The sequence below is a fragment of the Malurus melanocephalus genome, unplaced genomic scaffold (assembly GCF_030028575.1).
Source record: "Malurus melanocephalus ecotype Western Australia unplaced genomic scaffold, MMel_1.1 scaffold_6, whole genome shotgun sequence".
Lineage (NCBI taxonomy): Eukaryota > Metazoa > Chordata > Aves > Passeriformes > Maluridae > Malurus > Malurus melanocephalus.
In genome coordinates, this window is record NW_026623238.1 from 51542 (window position 1) to 68438 (window position 16897).

The following is a 16897-nucleotide window of genomic DNA, read 5'->3' on the forward strand; positions in this document are numbered from 1 at the left end:
TATGTCTCTGTGCTCCCTTATCTGCAATTTCTTTTTCAACAACACTCTGCTCTTTTATAAATATGGGGTGGGGCTTTTACCTCTTTTTCTTGTAAATGCAAACTGATGAAGGCTTTGCCATCCCCTTTATGTGTGGGTAGCAATACTCCATGGACAGCCAAGTGTTAATTGTYCTGTCACTTGCTCTGCAGCTGGGCGCAATGATGACTGTAGGACCTTTACAACTGAACTGTTCTATTCTACTCTAACTTTCCTCCAGTGCTCCCAGCCAGCTCAGCTCACTCATTGCCCAACATCACAACTTAGCTTTGGCTGTTCACTTCTACACATGCTTGTGGATGCATCCAGACAGCACATGCAGCCATGCCAGCACTTGTGCTGGCTGACMATTGCTCTGGAGTGTCCACTCAGCCTCTCCTCTGATGCACAGTCTCTTCCCGCTCACCTCTTGCCCCTTTCTCCTCCTCATCTTTCACAGTAGGCCCATAACCCACCATGCCAACTCCATAATTCAACCCCCAATGCACATTAACTCCTGGAGGGCTCTGGGCCCCTGTGTTTAGAAGTGTTGTCAGTTCACTCTGCCCATCAAAGGATGGTCACTCTCCAAGCGCATTGCCAACCTGAGTCAAGAGAGCCCACACACCATCACAGCCCAGCACAGGCTCCTGGCTAGGTTTTCCATTTTCCAGCCATTCCTGACCCCCAGGGTGCTACAGCTAGAGAATTAGACCCTGGCTAATGTAAAAGTTAATTCAAGTGTTCTCCTCAACAGTCCACTGTGGCTGCAGTGCAGAAACACCTCAGACTGTGCATCACACCTGAGAGCCTGGTGCTGCTGAGAGAGATTGATAAAATCTCTCATTATAAAATGCTGCCCCTCCTCTTTGTGCCTCAGATTCCTCCAGGGGCACCTCTCCCATTACCATTTCACCTAAGCAGTGTGCTAGCAGCACTCCCACTAACTACAATAATAGTAATAATGCCAGAGTGTGAAGGAAACACTGAGCACTGACAGTGCCAGGAAACGGCAACAGGGAGGAGCTCAAAACATTCCTGGGAGGCCATGTRTGCTTATTCAAAACACCTTCTACACCTATTGACTGAACAGCTTCAACAGCCTCCCAGGCTGCTCTGATTTCACATGCTGTAAAGCAGCCTGCATTTGCAGAAGGTGCCCAACTCCTGCCAGCTCTCTGCCTCCAGGGTTTCCCTTCTGCAGTTTACTTAGACAACCTTCCAACATAAATTTTTGCAACCTGCAGCCTGTATTATGCTGTAAGTGTATCACTGRTACTTACAATCTACTCACAAAGCCACCCTGACACTGCTTGGTGAATTTAACCTGTAACAGTGAAATGCAAGGCCAAATCCACCCCTCAGCAGGGAAGAAAGAACAAAGAATTGTGGAAATAGAATCWTAGAATGGGGTTGGAAGGCACCTCTAAAGGTGATACAGTCCAACACTCCTACARTGAGCAGGGACATCTTCAATTAGATCAAGTTGCTCAGARCCCCATCCARCCTGACCTTGAATGTWCCCATGGATGAGGCACCTATCACCACTCTGAGCAACCTGTGAAAGTGTTTCACCACTCTCACAGGAAAAAACCTCTTSCTTACATCCAGCCTAAATCAACCTTCCTTCAGTTTAAAACCATTACCCRATACTRCACCATTAAAAAACCAAACAATAAATCTAATTCCACAAAGAAACCCAGCTTAAAACAAATGACAGTGGGTCTGCTGGGTRTTGCAGGGATGGTGTTATAATCTCTGCCCTGTTTTCCTTCAGCTTCCCTTGGCACTCTGTCTATCTCAACAAGTCCTCGAGAGCATGACAAGATATTCACCTGAGAGCTTAAATTAAACTCTCCAAATGAGTAAGAGACCAACATCTCTGGAAGGCTGTGACTTGCTTCCAAGCAGGAGCATCATGCCCTAGCTGTGAGACATCAGAGCTAGTCTCACTAAAGCCATAGAAATCTTATCAAATGAGCACATCTATCCCCTCAGGTTTTTCCTGTGGGATTTTATTAAGCCCTCATGCTGCCCTATGCACGTTCATTGTATTTCTGCTGGGCTGGAGCTCTCCTSACAGCACAGAAACTCTTGGAGTACACTCTGAAAAGGTAGGACCCACATCAGTAGCTTAGGTCTGCAGTGACCAACACTTGTTCCACACCTCCAAAAACCCCATTCTGAGCATTCCCAAAGGTTTATCTATTGAACACAGCTGCAACGTAGTAGTTAAACTATTGACAGCCTGAAGCCTTCTGTACAAGAATCTTATCTCTGATTGATGCTATCGTAACAAGCAGTTATCCCTGCCAAGTTCAGGGAAACAACRGGGCAATCAACAAAGCCAGAAGCAGCTCCTGGAAAGGAGAAACCTGCATGCCAACCAGGCTTCTCATGAAAYACATCATGGGCTGCACTGCCACGATTCATCTCGGTGGAGCCAGAAGCAATTCCCCCAATCCAGAGTCCCAGATTGCATTTGTGCATTATCTATCAGTTTTGGCTCCCGTCCCTCCTGACTTCCCTCGCTGAATTGCTGGGTTGTTTAGATGTTGTTTTGTTTTTGTTTTTTTTTCCCAAAAGGCTACCAACAAATGCCTGGTCTGACCTGCACTCAGCTAAACAGGGTACAGGCAGTTGGGCACAGAACAGTGCCAGTTATTTACTCTACTCCCTCTTAAACTTTTTTTCCAATACAATTAACTAAATTGTGCAATTACACATTCATTGGCCAGGAAGTTTCTCTCTTCCTCTTTTTAGCCTCCTTTTCAGTTGCATTTCCCTGCTTTACAGGATGCTCTAAACCAAACATTATATTCAAGTTACACAATAAAGATTTGGGAGGGATAGAATGAATGAGGAAGGTCATGGGAAGGGAGGTATCTGCTAAAATAAGATTTGCTAAGCAGCTACATAGGACCTAGTGCCAACTGCCTTTTATTAAAGGAGACTGTAATTTGTATTAGTTAAGCTACCAGATGAAGGGATATAAGAGAGCAAKAGTTGAAATAGTTCAAAAACTTTCTAAGGTCTGAATAAAGCCTGAATTAATTCAAAAGTCAAGTTATAGTGCTATAAACTGCTATAGCAGAGCCAARGTGCCTCACATAACCTTAATCCTCTCTGCATATTGAGGTTCTTTTATGCTACATAAAACCACAATCCAGCTACAGAATATGCAGCTGCATTTAAATTAAGTTTATCACAAACTAGTGCTCCTGGGCAGATAATTTATTCATATAAAAAAATCTACACACTCTCATCTTTATAAGGGGAAAACCACCTTGGCAGCAAAGCAAAAACCAGATGCACCAGTGTGGTGTTAACCTCCAAAGAGTTGGAAAAGCAACATTAAGTGCAAAACTTCCTGCACACATCAATCATGGCTTCAGAGGCTGTAAAATATCAACCTCAGGTGACAAAGATTTTCCTAAGCTGAGGGTTCTCCCCTGCTCCACCAGGACAGGCAGCCCTCCTGCAGCCCGTGCTTACCTTGGCTGTCCTGGCACAACCAGGGCTCGAGCAGATGGGTTCAGCCAGCAGCGGGGCTGTCTGGGACACAGCTGGGCAAACCCCTCCTCAGGAGCCWCAGGGACACTGGGGTGACAGTGCTGGAAGTCCCCTTGGCATTGGACTTGGTGGGAGAGCCACAACCTGTGAGAAGCCAAGCACCTGGAGAAATCTGAGCACCCAGATCTTTGTGACCAGTCACTGACGCTACCCCAGTTAGGGAGTTTTCCCTCTTCTTTCACCTTCTGACTAACAAGAAATGGGTTTCAATGTGGCTGATATCCTAAGCAGGAACCTGGCATCTCCATGGCTTGATGCAGGCAGCAGGGTGAGATGGGGGAGGTGACAAGCAGTGACAAATTGGCACCCTGCAAACCCGCAGCACACGAGCCACAGGCTGCGGCCGGAGACACAGAATCTGGCACAGGGATGTCACTGTCACACACAGAGATGGCCATGGTGGCCATCCTGGTGCAGGGGTGTCACTGTCACAGACAGAGATGGCTGTGGTGGCCAGCCTGGCACAGGGGTGTCACTGTCACACACAGAGATAGCTGTGGTGGCCAGCCTGGTGCAGGGGTGTCATGGTCACACACAGAAATGACTGTGGTGGCCAGCCTGGCACAGGGATGTCACTGTCACAGACAGAGATGGCTGTGGTGGCCAGCCTTGAGTAGTTCAGCCTGAGGAGGCACCACTCTGCCCCAGCACCTGCACATCTTCCCCAGTCCCAGCTGCATTCCAATCCTGGGCGCAACAAGGGGGGGTGTGCTCACATGGAAAGCAGCAGGCACAGCATTAACCCCCCATGGTACTCACACACCACTGACAGTTCATTTTTCTAAGGCTACTCCACCAAATGACACGCTCCTCACAAGCCCCCAAGCAGCCAATAATATTCAATAGTCAGCCTGGCCTTTTGTATGTGTGCAGCTAGAGAATATCAAAATGTCCAACAAAATGTTTTTGCAATGCTCTCCTGGAAGTGAGTAAGTGATGCATTTTTAGATTAGAAATGTGTCTCCACACCAAGCATAAAAAGCCACCAAACCCATCGGTGATGCATACAGGACCCCAGCACCAGCAATGGGCGTCAAGCATCTGAAAACAAAGCTTGGCACCAAGTTGCAGCTAATTCAGAATGTCCCAACACAAATGGGACTGACCCATACCTGGCTGTGAAGCTCCTGGTGCCCAGACCACGATAGCTCAGCCAAATGCTGAGGAAGATCRTGCTTCAATGTGTCCAGCAACAAATCAGAGCTCTGGAAATGGCCAGCAAGTGCACCTTCATTTYCAAACTGTGCCTTCTGAATTACACCCATAAAAACAAGCACTTGGCAAATTCAGCTGTTTCTGGCACTWTCAGTTCAGAACAGCTTGCCTCACTTAAGGGACAGGACTTCTGGAAAGCTACAGCACACACCATGTGAACAGCCTGCCTACAGCCCCCAGCAGGGGCCACGAAAGAGTAGAACACCAAATCTGAGAGAAACCACAGTTGGTGTGCCTGAGCAGATCAGATCTGGCAAAGCCCATGTGCACCAAGACATTTTGTCAGAAGAGAGGCAGAGAGATCCCCTCCTGGGACAGGCTCAGCAATTGCATCCCTCCTCCGCTTTGGACAGTCCAGCAGCACCTTGGCAGGTGTCAGTGATGGAATTCTCCCCTGCAAAGATTCTTCTTTGTGACTGGTAGGGAGACAATGCTGGAGTCACAGATGATTCCTCCTGAAACTKCAGGCTGCTTTGGAGGGTTGTTCCCTCTTATCTGAACAGGATGAGACGAACTCTTTGCTCCTTTGCAAATCCCACCAGGGTCAGGAAGCTTCCCATGAGGACAAATCTGGTGGGGAAAGTCAGCCTGAAGGTTCAGGGAATCCTTAAGGAGATAGGAGACGAGGGCTAGAGAATGAATTAAAATTGAAGCGTGATCTTTTCCTATCTCTGGAGACAAGCTGAGCTCTTTGTAACAGAGCTTTAGGGCCAGATTTAGGAATGAATGCCATTTTAAGAAGCGTGACACGAGCAGAACAGAAAGTTGTGGCTGCAGTCTACAGAGCTGAATCTCAATTACTTTCAGACCATTACCACAGCTCCAATTACCCTCAGCWGGAATGAAATCTAATTTCCATTAAAAAAAAAAACTTTTTTTTTTTGATGCATCTTCTGACAACCCTGGAAGAAACCCTGACTTGTCCTGGCAGAGCTGCTGTTCCTGGGATGGGTCTGGCCCAGAGGAGTGCAGAGCCTCAGGCTCACATTGTGCTCCCCAGGGGGCACAGGCACATACAGGGGCCAAACTCTTGACATCCAGAGAAGGGTTTTCAGTCATCACTGAGGGTGAAACACCTGGTGAACCATCCCCAGCCCACGAGAAGAAGAACCACCTGATATGAAAAGGTTTCCCACAACTGATTTCAGCTGGTTTGCTTCACATCAAACCGAAGCCAAGGGAAATCATTTACCATGGGATTTGGGAGGATCAGGTTWCTTACAGCAGGGGTGGTCTTAATCTGCCATCCTCCACCTGGATCCAACTATCCAGGCTCCATTGCACAAAGCCACCAGAGAGGCTGGACACAAGCAAGTGCTCGTTCCCATTTAAATGGCTCTGACTTTCAGCAACACATGTGATTCCACGACTGTCAAATATCTCTGTTTCCAACCCACGTTTTATTTGGCATAAGTGCCTCCTTTAATAAACTCTTACACACAGGAGCACCCATTTTCTCGAAAGCTTCCCAGAATCCCTCTGAAGCAAAGCTGACATACATGAGCTCAAGGGCAATGAAACTCAGCCCAGCAAAAATCGTGGTGTCTAACTATGGAGGGCCTTATATGCTGACCTCACTCTCTTTCTTCCCCCTCCTCTGCACAGTAACTCTCTCTCTCTCTCAGTACAAGAGCTTTAGCAGCATGGACACCAGGGAGGGGAGATCAGAGAGGTGAAACAAGACACAGGGGTATTGACTGTTGAAAAAGAATCTTGAATTGGACACTGGAAGGAAGAGCAGAAACCCCAGGCTTGTTCCAGGAKGGTCTTTGATCACTCTGCAGAGGATGATGAAAGGCAGCTGCCCRTGACCCCGCTGGCCAGGCAGCTCCTGTCCAGCCCCTGCTCCCTCAAGCAGGGGTTTCAAGCTGCTGCCTTCCCTCCMGATCTGGAGAGGGAGCCACAGGGTTTTCAAGCATCTTCTAAAATATGGAACAGATGTTGCTTCTAGGCCCCTTCCTAAGCACTGCAAGGTATGCTTGCTTTTATTTTTTGAAATACATTTCATATTAAAGTTGGTGCCAATGGTTGTGCATCCACATCTTCCCATGTAACTCCCACTCTCCTCTCACACAAAAGCAGCTTTCATCCAGCAGCCCYAAACTGCTCTACAAAGAAAAGTCTGCTTCTCCCCAGATAAGTTTGAAGACAGAGAAAGCGACTGAGTTTGAAGAAACAAAATTTACCTGCTAGAAAAAAAAAGCTTCATTAAAGAGAAAAAGGAAAGATGCCCTGCAAATGCTGGCTGGCTTTGACGGTGGCTATCTGCATTGTGACCAAACCAGCGAGCTTTCTCCCCTCACACAGTGGGCGAGCTGCCAAGAACAGAGCATCCTGCTCACAATGCCCTTTTGAAAGAAAAAAAGAAACSTGAAAAAAATTCCTGCTACCTCCGAGCGAGGCAAAGCTCCCTTCTGCACAGACAGGACAGGCTGTGCGGAGCAGAGGTGAASGAGAAGCGCGGCAGGCCGGCTTGCAGCACGCCCACACGCTGGCTCCCAGCCCCCTGAAGGCATTTCTTTTYCTCCCTCCTCCCACCGCCGCCCCCGACTATTCTAAAATGACTTTGCATGAGCCACACGCCAACTTCCAAGCACCAGCACCGTGCATTTCCYTATTCCATGCCCAAGCTATACCATCCATCACGTTTGTATTTCCAAGACATTACAGGAATCTGGGTTTGCACACAAGGGACACACAAGTGTWCGTGCTCCCACCCCAGACAATCCGTGTGAAATGTTTCTTGCACTTCCATTGCTGGGAAGTAMGCTCCCGATGCTGGTATGCTGCATGGTTGGGGAGTCAAAAACAAATCCCTTTGCCACTCTGACTAGTCCACCGGTTAATTCATTACGATAAACCCATTGTCCAAAACAAAAACATTATTTAATTGCTAAACCAGCTTCCCAAGTTTAGCTGTTGCTCTTGGCAGACACATCAGGATCTCAGTACGCCTGTTTTCCAGCAAGTGTCTCTGTAGGTGCGAGCCATGCCTTCCACTCTTGGAGTGTCCCTGTCACCCAATCCARCTCAAGTGGATATTTAAAGAGATACCATCAGCTCAAACACCTCTTTGAATACATTAAGATTACAGCAATTGAAATATTAGCATGCACCCTTTCCCCCTCCCCCTCAATTGTTAAATGTGCAATTATCCAGCTGCACTCTTCCCCATAAGGCAGCCTGATTTCCTTTAAAAACAGAGGGCAGAACAAGAAAATAGGGTTAAAACTTATTTGAAGGAATCAAAAAAAAAAAAAAAAAAAAAAAAAAAAAAAAAAAAAAAAAAAAAAAAAAAAAAAAAAAAAAAAAAACCTGGCAGAAGGTCTCAAAGGCTGATGCCTGAACTGTACGTAACTACAGCTATGCCTAAGTTTTCTTGCTGGCTTCTTCAAGTAGATTGTGCCACTTGAGAGAAGCAGCTCAATCACTGGGAAATGTGTTGCACACAAGGAAAGAAAAAGGCTGGCCAGGTTGTAGCTGGCATCTTTTGAATGGAGTGCTGCTTGGCATGGGTTTCTAAGTATCGCAACTCACATGGATCATCAGGGAGAATCCCTCAAACTACTTGGTGCTTTCTTCAATTTTAAAAATATATACACCTACAGGACAAGAAACACTGAAACAGCCCRAGAACCATTGGCATTTCTTTCACACTGGTTACTCGCAGGCGTCTATCTACAAGCCTACTGTGCAAATGATAAGCAGTATTTCTTAATAATAATAAAGGCATCTTTTATGCAGTGCAATCCAGAAGAATTTAGATTATAAGGCTGGTATGCCCTGCCCCCCCCCAGCTTCTGGCTTCTAATTCCAGCACAATCAGAGTGGGAGAATGTCTAATTCATCCTGCAGTCGACCCTGTGGATCTCCCAATCTTTAAGCAATATAACACCAAACTTCCAGAAAGGTCACATTTCCAGGAGACCCAGCTGAAGATTCTCTACTATCCACTCTAAAGACTCTGACAGGTAAAGGAGCTCCTCATGGATTATTTGCCCCCACTGTTCAAGGATTCACAATTACTTTGCTATCAGAGCATGACAACAGGCAGAGGATATTTATCTGGGGAAGTCAAGAAATGCAGAAATCAATGGGTCAATTAGCAGGTTAGCAAAACAAAACCGACTYGTGGAAGCCTTTATATAGCAAAAGACTGATGAAGTGAAGGTAACTGCATTTGTTATACTCTCAGGCTGGTAGAGGATTTTTGGAACAATGGACATTTCAGGCACWGATTCAAAACAATTTCTGTTCATTAAAGCTAAACTTAATAATTTTGCAAGAGSAAATCCTTTCACTATCCATGGATAGAATCCCACGCAATACAATAACACAGTTAACACAAAATAAGATAAAACTCTCACCAAAAGAAATTTAACTTCTGTCYGAGTTAAGCTCAATGAAGACGCAAATGTTGGACATAAATAATTTTCTAATACAGACAATGAAAAAAGAAACGATCCCACATATAGACATTATGGAAAGCATCCTAGGAGCATAAGGGAAAACACATTTAAGAAAAAAAAAGTCTGTATTTCTTCCATTAACTAGAAAACACATTGCATTTTTTCTTGAATCTGACCTAAAAGTCGTGCTTGAAGGAAATTCCAGCAGTTCTTTGGGAAAGTGTGAGATCCTCTTCCCACGAGTATCAGTGCATCTTGCACACACACACAGTGCAACATCATTGCTTACAGTTTCACATCACTAAAAACAAGTAAAAAACCCAAATGATACAGAATTTTAATTCATACTGCTCCCTTGGTCTGCCAGCATTCTTGTCTCACCCATGTAAAAGTAATCAACACTCGAAAGAATGTTGCCTTGCTTATAAAAAGAAAAGTACGTTGCATGTGTTTTTTTAATTGCAACATTTCTAAACCCAGATCACATGCTTTCTTTTTTCCTTTTTTTTTTTTTTTTTTTTTTTTTTTTTTTTGTGGAGTCATAATCCAAATAAATCCCTATCCCCAGCTCCCAACAACTGGCCCATGTTACTGCCATGCCCACGAGCTCGGGTGGTAGAAGGGGGGCACCACAGTGCCAGCTGCGACACGCAGCGAGCAAAGCATCGCCGGCACCGACAGTGACAGCCGCATCTGAGAACTCCAAGGGTTTGTCTACACAAGTTCCTGCCGGTGTGAGCAGCCAGCTGCAAGAGCAAACCCTGCTCCGTTGCAATTCCCTGAACGGACTAAGCTATGCCAACAAAAGCACTTTTTTTGCCAGCAGAGCCGACTCCTCAGCAGAGCTCCTGACCGTGTTGCGACCGCCGCTCTGTAGTGACACCCGCTTTTTTCCCCTTGGTTTTTTACACTTCCACCTCTACACAGAGAAAGGCAAGAAACAAAGAAATGCAGAGAATAGGTGTCAGGACAAGGTGATGCATGTCCTGCTGGCTGGCACTGTGTCACCTAACCTAAGGAAAATGTGAGCAGATGATCTGCCTTCTTCCCTGTGCCGCACCACATTATATGAAATCAAACACACTCAGCTCTAAAATCCTTTTGCTTGAATCAAAGGGCTCCCAATCCAAGCACCTGAAGCGAGTAGAGGGGTCAGGAGCAAGGCAGATATTTGGCCATGGAATATGCCCTGTACAGGCTACTCCTGGCTCTGCTCCCCAGCCAAAAGCACCCAAACGTGCTGCCGGACCCCATGCAAGACCCCGTATCATGGCAGTGATATCAGTGGCTGCCGAAATAGTCCCCCAGTATTCGCTCAAATTTCACCTCAGGCAAGAAGAGCTTTTGAATCTGAAACTACGACAAAYGGCTCCCATTAGGAAAAACGGGAAATATTTTGGGGAGGGAGTGATTGTTTCCTCCTTTCTTCCTCCCACAGAGCAAATTTKATCTTCCTACCAGATTTTTACTTGTGAATGGGATTACAGGACAATGCTCAGCTCCAGTGCTTGCCTACAAGTATTCCTGTGGAAAAGCTCAGGATTTTGTCACATAGACATAAATCACGCAGCTATTAGCAGGAGACACAGAGCTACTGAGCAGCCAGCCGTTTTTCTCAGCAAACCTTTAATTCCCAATGACCTTTTCCCAAGCCGAGCAGGAACTTATTTACATTGAAATTTACTAGTAAACACACTTGCCTTGTTTTATTTCTTATTTCTTGTAATTGTCCATACTGAGCACTAACTGTGTGCTGGAGCCATGTGCTCCAGCAGGTCCCCCAGCAGCCTGAAGSAAACCACGGCTGGCAGATGCCTTTGCTGCCACAACCTCACAGGAGTAGGGTGTCCCCCCTTGCACGGCTTTGAGGGAACTGGGGGGACCTTGGCCACAGCCATCCGGCCTCCGGCGTAGCCCCAGACATCACCCAGAAGAGGAGACAGCCGAAAAAGCCAACTCACCAGAGGCAAACGCCAACATTTTTAGAGGCCGTTTGGGAAGGTTGGCAATAGGAAGTCCGGGTGTAGGGAGTTGACTCAAAGCGCCCTGCAACATTCATGCGGCGGGAACTTGTCCGGGTAAACCATTAACCACCATAAAGCAGAGCTGCGAAACGCCCCTCACCATCGGAGAGGCTCTCCCGCAGCCGAGCACACACGCGGGCTGCTCGGGGACATGCACACGCCGATGTGCAGACATCCACACGCGTACAGACACACAAAGACACGGATACACGCGGGTTGGGTTTTTTAAGGGCAGGGGAAACGCTGGCAATTCCTTCTGCTCGGGGCGAGGCGCAGCCCGCGGCGCTAAAGRGGGGATCCGCTCGCATCCCCCGGACGCGAAGAGGGCACCCGGATCCGCTCCGCATCCCCTGGCGGCGAAAGGAGCAGCCGCTCCGCTCCGCGCCCCGCGGGGATGGAAGAGATGCGCGGAGCGCCCCGCGCCCGCAATCCAGACGGGATATTTTGAACCCTCGCTCCCCAAAAATACCCCGCCAAAAGCCAGAAATCTCCCCCCTCTCTCCAACCTCGCTCTCCGACGGTCCCCGCGGCAGGAGACAGCTCGCGGACCTCCCGCAGCCCCACCGAAGTTTCCGCGGCGCTCCGCGGGCGGCGGCGGAGCAGCCCCGGCTCCTTACCCGGCTGGCGGAGCGGGGTCCCGGGGCGGCCTGGAAGCGGCGGCAGCGGCGGCTGCGCGGGGGCGCGGCGGCTTCCTGGGAGCTACAACTCCGCGGCGGCGCCCGGGCGAGCCGCGCGCCTGCGGAGCGGCGGCGAGCGGGGAGGAAAAGAGGAAATGAGCGGGAGGCGCATTGGAGGGAGGGAGGGGGAGGAAGGAGCCGTCGCCGAGGGACCAGGGAGAGCGAGGGACAGAGCGCAACTTCCCCGGCGGGGCAGCGGGCGCGCCGGGGGGCGGAGCGCTCCGTACCGCCGCTCCGCGGCCGCCCCGCGGCGTGCGCAGCGSCGAGCCCCGCGCAGGGGCCGCCCGCCGCCGCCGCTCCCGCCGCGCCGGACACTTGGTATCGCCCTGCCCGGCCCCGCCAGGGCCGCCGCCGCGGGCAGGAAGTGCGGGGCCGGGGGACAGCGCGGAGAGGTGGCTCCGCTAGGCTGCGCTCCCGCGGGGTCTGCGCGCCCGCGGGGTCTGCGCCCGCCCCGCTGGCACTCGCTGACGGCCTCACCGGTACTGCGGGCGCGGGCATGGGCAGCGGGGTGAGAAAAGTTMTGATTTTTGATGTTGGAAGATTTTTCCTTTTTTTTTTAAATTTTTTTTTCCGTGGTTTTTACCCCAAAACAACTAAGGAAATGCCGGACAGGGACCTCTCCCGCGACATCAGCTCGCCCCAGGCCTTGCGCGCATCCGCCAGCGCGGCTGGAGGTGCCCAGTGCTGGGTGCGCGGGGACGGAGGGAGGACGGCGGCGGCGGTGGCCGCTCGGAGTGGCCGCTGGAAGCGAGCGCAGCCGCCTCCCAGCACAKGGACCCCACGCTTCCCTCTGAGCAGGGCAACGGGACAAGCCCCCTGCCACCCCAGTGCCCCCATCCCGTGCCGGCAGCGGTCCCGAGCAGCGCGGAGAGCGGCACAATGAACTTGCTGCCGTCGGCTGAGTCTCTGGTCGGGTGCCGTCCCACTCGCTGGACACCGGCGCCCACCCTTCGCTCACTGTTCTGTGCAAGATATGAACTTGCAGAGCCTCTCCGCGTACCCCAYCACAAAATGGAGGGGATTTAGGGATTGATGCTAATCTGCTTCCTGAGGGAGGTAATTGAAAGCATTGCTCATAAATATGGCATGTAGCACAAAGGAGTGAATATTCCTCTTGGGATGTTCCTCCCCACCTGCACCCTCCTAGCTCCTGCCCAGAGAATTTTCCAGTCAAAAAATATTGGGAGAATTTGATGTAGTTGTCACTGTGCCTTATCGGTWGCTTTCACTCTGCCTCCCCTTACAGGAGACTCCATAAGCACACTCAGTGTTGTGGTGAGATAAGAACTGAATAGAGCTGAAATCAAGGCCACACCAGGAAAAAGATACTAAAAGATTTAAGCGACAAAACTTAGCGGGGGGATACAAACAGAAAAATTGCAAAGCTGCAGTTTCTCAAAGCTTATCTTTGCATTAAGTCCAACAGATTCTCACAGGGATTTAAAAACCAAAACGAAACAAAACAAACCCAAACCGCCCAGAAACCAAACCTTTTACAAGTTGTCCCAAACTGGAATGCCTCGAAACTGGATACATTGATGCAAAGAAAAGAAAATGTTACAGAGATTAAAATGTTACTTAACAATAACCACGCCCWCSAAGGCCCTTCAAAATTAGGCGAACKATTCCACCAGCTTAAAAAKAAAATAATAAAAASGTCAGCCCAAGGAAAATAACAAACTCGGAAACTAAAGAACCCGAACCATTTAAACTAGAAGYAATTCAACCAGGAACATATAATGGAAAACTCTGCCACCACCATCGCTGCCAGCTTCACCTGCTTGAAGCTGGGCACTCCTCTCAGGAGACACCTGAGTAATGTCCTGGCTTTCCCAGCAAACCCTGCCCTGTGCCAGCAYTGCCGAGGGAAGCGCGGCCGGACGCAGGGATGGGGCTGTGGCTCCTGCTGTGCCTCTCCGGAGGGCGGTGGCGCAGGTGACGACACCACTCCGCCCAGGAATAGGTGGCAACAGAACGAGTAYCTACTTGAGGCCTCCTCCAAGATTTACAGCCCTCAGGGCTCACGTGTGGCAAGAGAGTTTATGGCACCTAAGCCTGCTTTCATTTTTAACACGGTTTTCACCTGGTAACCCCGAGAGCAGCAGGTTTCCCTCTGTGTGTCACTGCCCTGTGTCCTGTGGTGGACAGGTTTTGAGATGAGACCTGCAGCCCTTTCTGAGGCTGCAGTGACTCCTCTCCAGGCTGCTCAGTCCAATGGGGAATGGACTCCAGCTGTGAGTACTGTGTTCTGTTTGGGGTGATCCTCAGATGGGTCTCTGTGCTGCTCTGCACCCTGCTCAGCACAGCTCTGAATGTTGGGAGGCCCAGGGACATTTTAGGATCGGTGGGTACTCACCTGACAAGTGCCTCTGGCTGCTGCTCTCTTTGAGCCCTCTAGTATCCTGTGTATTATCCCACAAGAAACTGCATAAACATTGGAAATAATTCCAAATTCAAAAATTATATGGACACACAACAAGATCCAAATAAGGTGTTGCTATCATTTAAACCCAACATTTTTCTTCAAGAATTGCACCCTGCCAACCAACAAGATGGTTCAGTTCAGATGGACAGCCAACCAGAGGAGTACCACCAAGATGTCAGATGATTTAGAGTCCTAATGCTTGCTAATGAGCAATTCCTGAGTTACAGAAAATCCTGGGGAAATGAAGAAAAATGGCCTTAGAAAACTACTCACAATCTGATATTAAAAGAGGTTGCAGATTCATTCCYACAGTGAGTTTGTGAGGGCTGCTGCTCTCCTCCCAGAAAGGCAATGGAGCTGRTGAAGGGTCTAGAAAGCATGTCTTATGAGGAGCAACTGAGGGAGATGGAGGTGTTTAGCCTGGAGAAAAGGAGGCTCACAGAGGACCTCATCACTTCGCATGGCTGTCCTGGGTRGARTGGTGGAGTCACCATCCCTGCAGGTATTTAAAAGACACATAGATGGGGCACTTATGGACATGGTTTAGTGGTGGACTTGGCACTGTTAGGTTAATTGTTAGACTTGATGGTCTTAGACATCTTTTCCAACCTAAAAGATTCTGTGATTCTATGAAGGCATTTGTGAAATTGGTCCCACTGSGTGTATCTGGCTTATTTGAAGTTCTTCTTTTGATGGTGTACGTTTGTTAAACCTATCAGTAATAATCCCATGGTGACCTAGCATGGACCTTCACAAAGTTAAATCCACTGCTCTGCACTTTTTGTTTGAGTTTTCTTTCTGCTTTTTGTTCCATTTCCACAGTCAGGAGTGAGAAACAAAGAGGGATTAAATTAGATTCATCTGCATCATTCTAACTATCCTGAATTTGAAGATAATRTGTGAAATTCTTTTTGTTCTCTGGGGTTTAATCATTAAGGGATTAGATGGAAACAAAGGTATTCAAGGTGTGTGGTTTTTTAAATTTCTTCCATAATAATGTGAGCTTCATAAGGCTATCGCTGATCTTGAATTACTGTCTGCCTTCCTGTGGTTTACATGATTAACTGAAGGAAGAGATTAAAGCAGTATTTACCTSTTTTGAGCAGTTTATCAACCTGACCTGGACAGCCAAGCACCAAAAAGTAAAGACAATGCTGGCAAGGATTAAGGATTCAGGCTGCTCTTTCCCCATTGGTCTTCTGCTGTCTGTTATGATTGYTGGGATGGAAAGCACTGGTGGTATTTTTGAAGGTGACCAATTGCTCCAGGTATGTCCAGGCATCTGGCAAGGAAGATTGTGGTGGGTCAGGCTGGCTCTGATCTGCCTCTCCCAGAAGGGCCAGGGTTTGCTTCCTCTGCTAACAGTGACAGCAAAAGYGTGTCTTCTGGCTTTGAGCTGGGCACCTGCCCATCCTGGCCATCCCCACACTGTCATCCTGGAGGCRTGTGGCACTTCCCCAAGGGAAGCTGCTGGCCAGCAGTTGTGCCTGGGAAGGAGCTCCTGCCTGGCCAGGCCATTTGCAGAACAACCTTGCAGGAGAGGCTGGAGGAGCACCCTGAGAACCCCTCCATGACTGAGCTTCCTCACAAGRTACATTTGATGAAGAAGAAAGCAACATTTCAAAAGACAATGTAATTATCATCTTTAAATTCTCTTTTGAACTTGTTTTTGAAAATCCTCCAATGAACCATCACTTTAAAGAAATTCAAATGAGAAATGAGGCAATGCTATTCACCTGTGATAAAACCAAGCTGGTTGGCAGGTGCTTGGAGAAGGAAATCTTTTATCAGAACTATTTTCTCTGATAAGTTTTGAATTCCAGTGATAAACCTCTGGATGTTCCTCTATCTTTTGCCTCCTATTTTTTGCCACCAGATCTGCTTGAATCTTTGCCCACATCAGTTTAACCCCTCTTTGGCCTCCTTTGCCTTTCCCAGTCAAACTAACCAGGCAAATATAACTTGGAAAATGCCAGCTGCATCTATGGGTCTTGCCTTCCATATGGGCAAGAGCATCACCTGAACAGAGAGACCCAGTATTTAAAGTTCTTATGAAACAAATATGCCAAGGGGTTTTGCCAGTCATCTGGATCACAGAAACTGGAAGTGGAAAAGAGCAGGTAGAATTTTACAATGTGTTTTCCTGCCAAAGCAAGATTGTTCCCTGCAGTATTTTCTAGTATACTTCCCTAGCCTGWTTTAGATGACCTTGTAGGATGGGGAGAGGCAGAAGGAGGGAATCTGCTAGTTACCTCGACGGTTCTTTGTCTAGTTTGAATAATAGAACATAGAGCAAGGGAAAAYGAGTGTTCAGAGAATGTAGCTACAACACAATATTTAATGTCATTTTTCATCTCCAACCTACTTGCTAKGCCTGCCACTGTGCCAGTAACATCAGGTAGATGAAAAAAGAAAGTAACAAAAATAGTGTAAACAGTCCACCTTTGCATGATTGCCCTTCTTTCTTTTAGCGAGAGATTGYCTTGGGTGCTTTCTTCCCCTGTGAGAAAAAAATAAATGGTAAGAGCTGCAATGATTGGCAGCAAGCCTGAGAAT

At 48.3% G+C, this 16897-nt stretch overlaps 1 protein-coding gene across 2 annotated transcripts in view; it reads right to left on the reverse strand.

Moving 5' to 3' along the window:
- Window positions 1–12112, reverse strand: part of HPCAL1 (hippocalcin like 1) — a 63647-nt gene extending 51535 nt beyond the window's left edge. The window contains exon 1 of one of the 2 annotated variants that reach the window (XM_057371392.1): window positions 11857–12112. The gene's annotated coding sequence lies outside the window, so the exon portion shown is untranslated. The remainder of the gene's footprint in view (window positions 1–11856) is intronic. The other variant, XM_057371383.1, reaches the window with a different exon arrangement.
- Between the last annotated feature and the right edge of the window lie 4785 nt (window positions 12113–16897).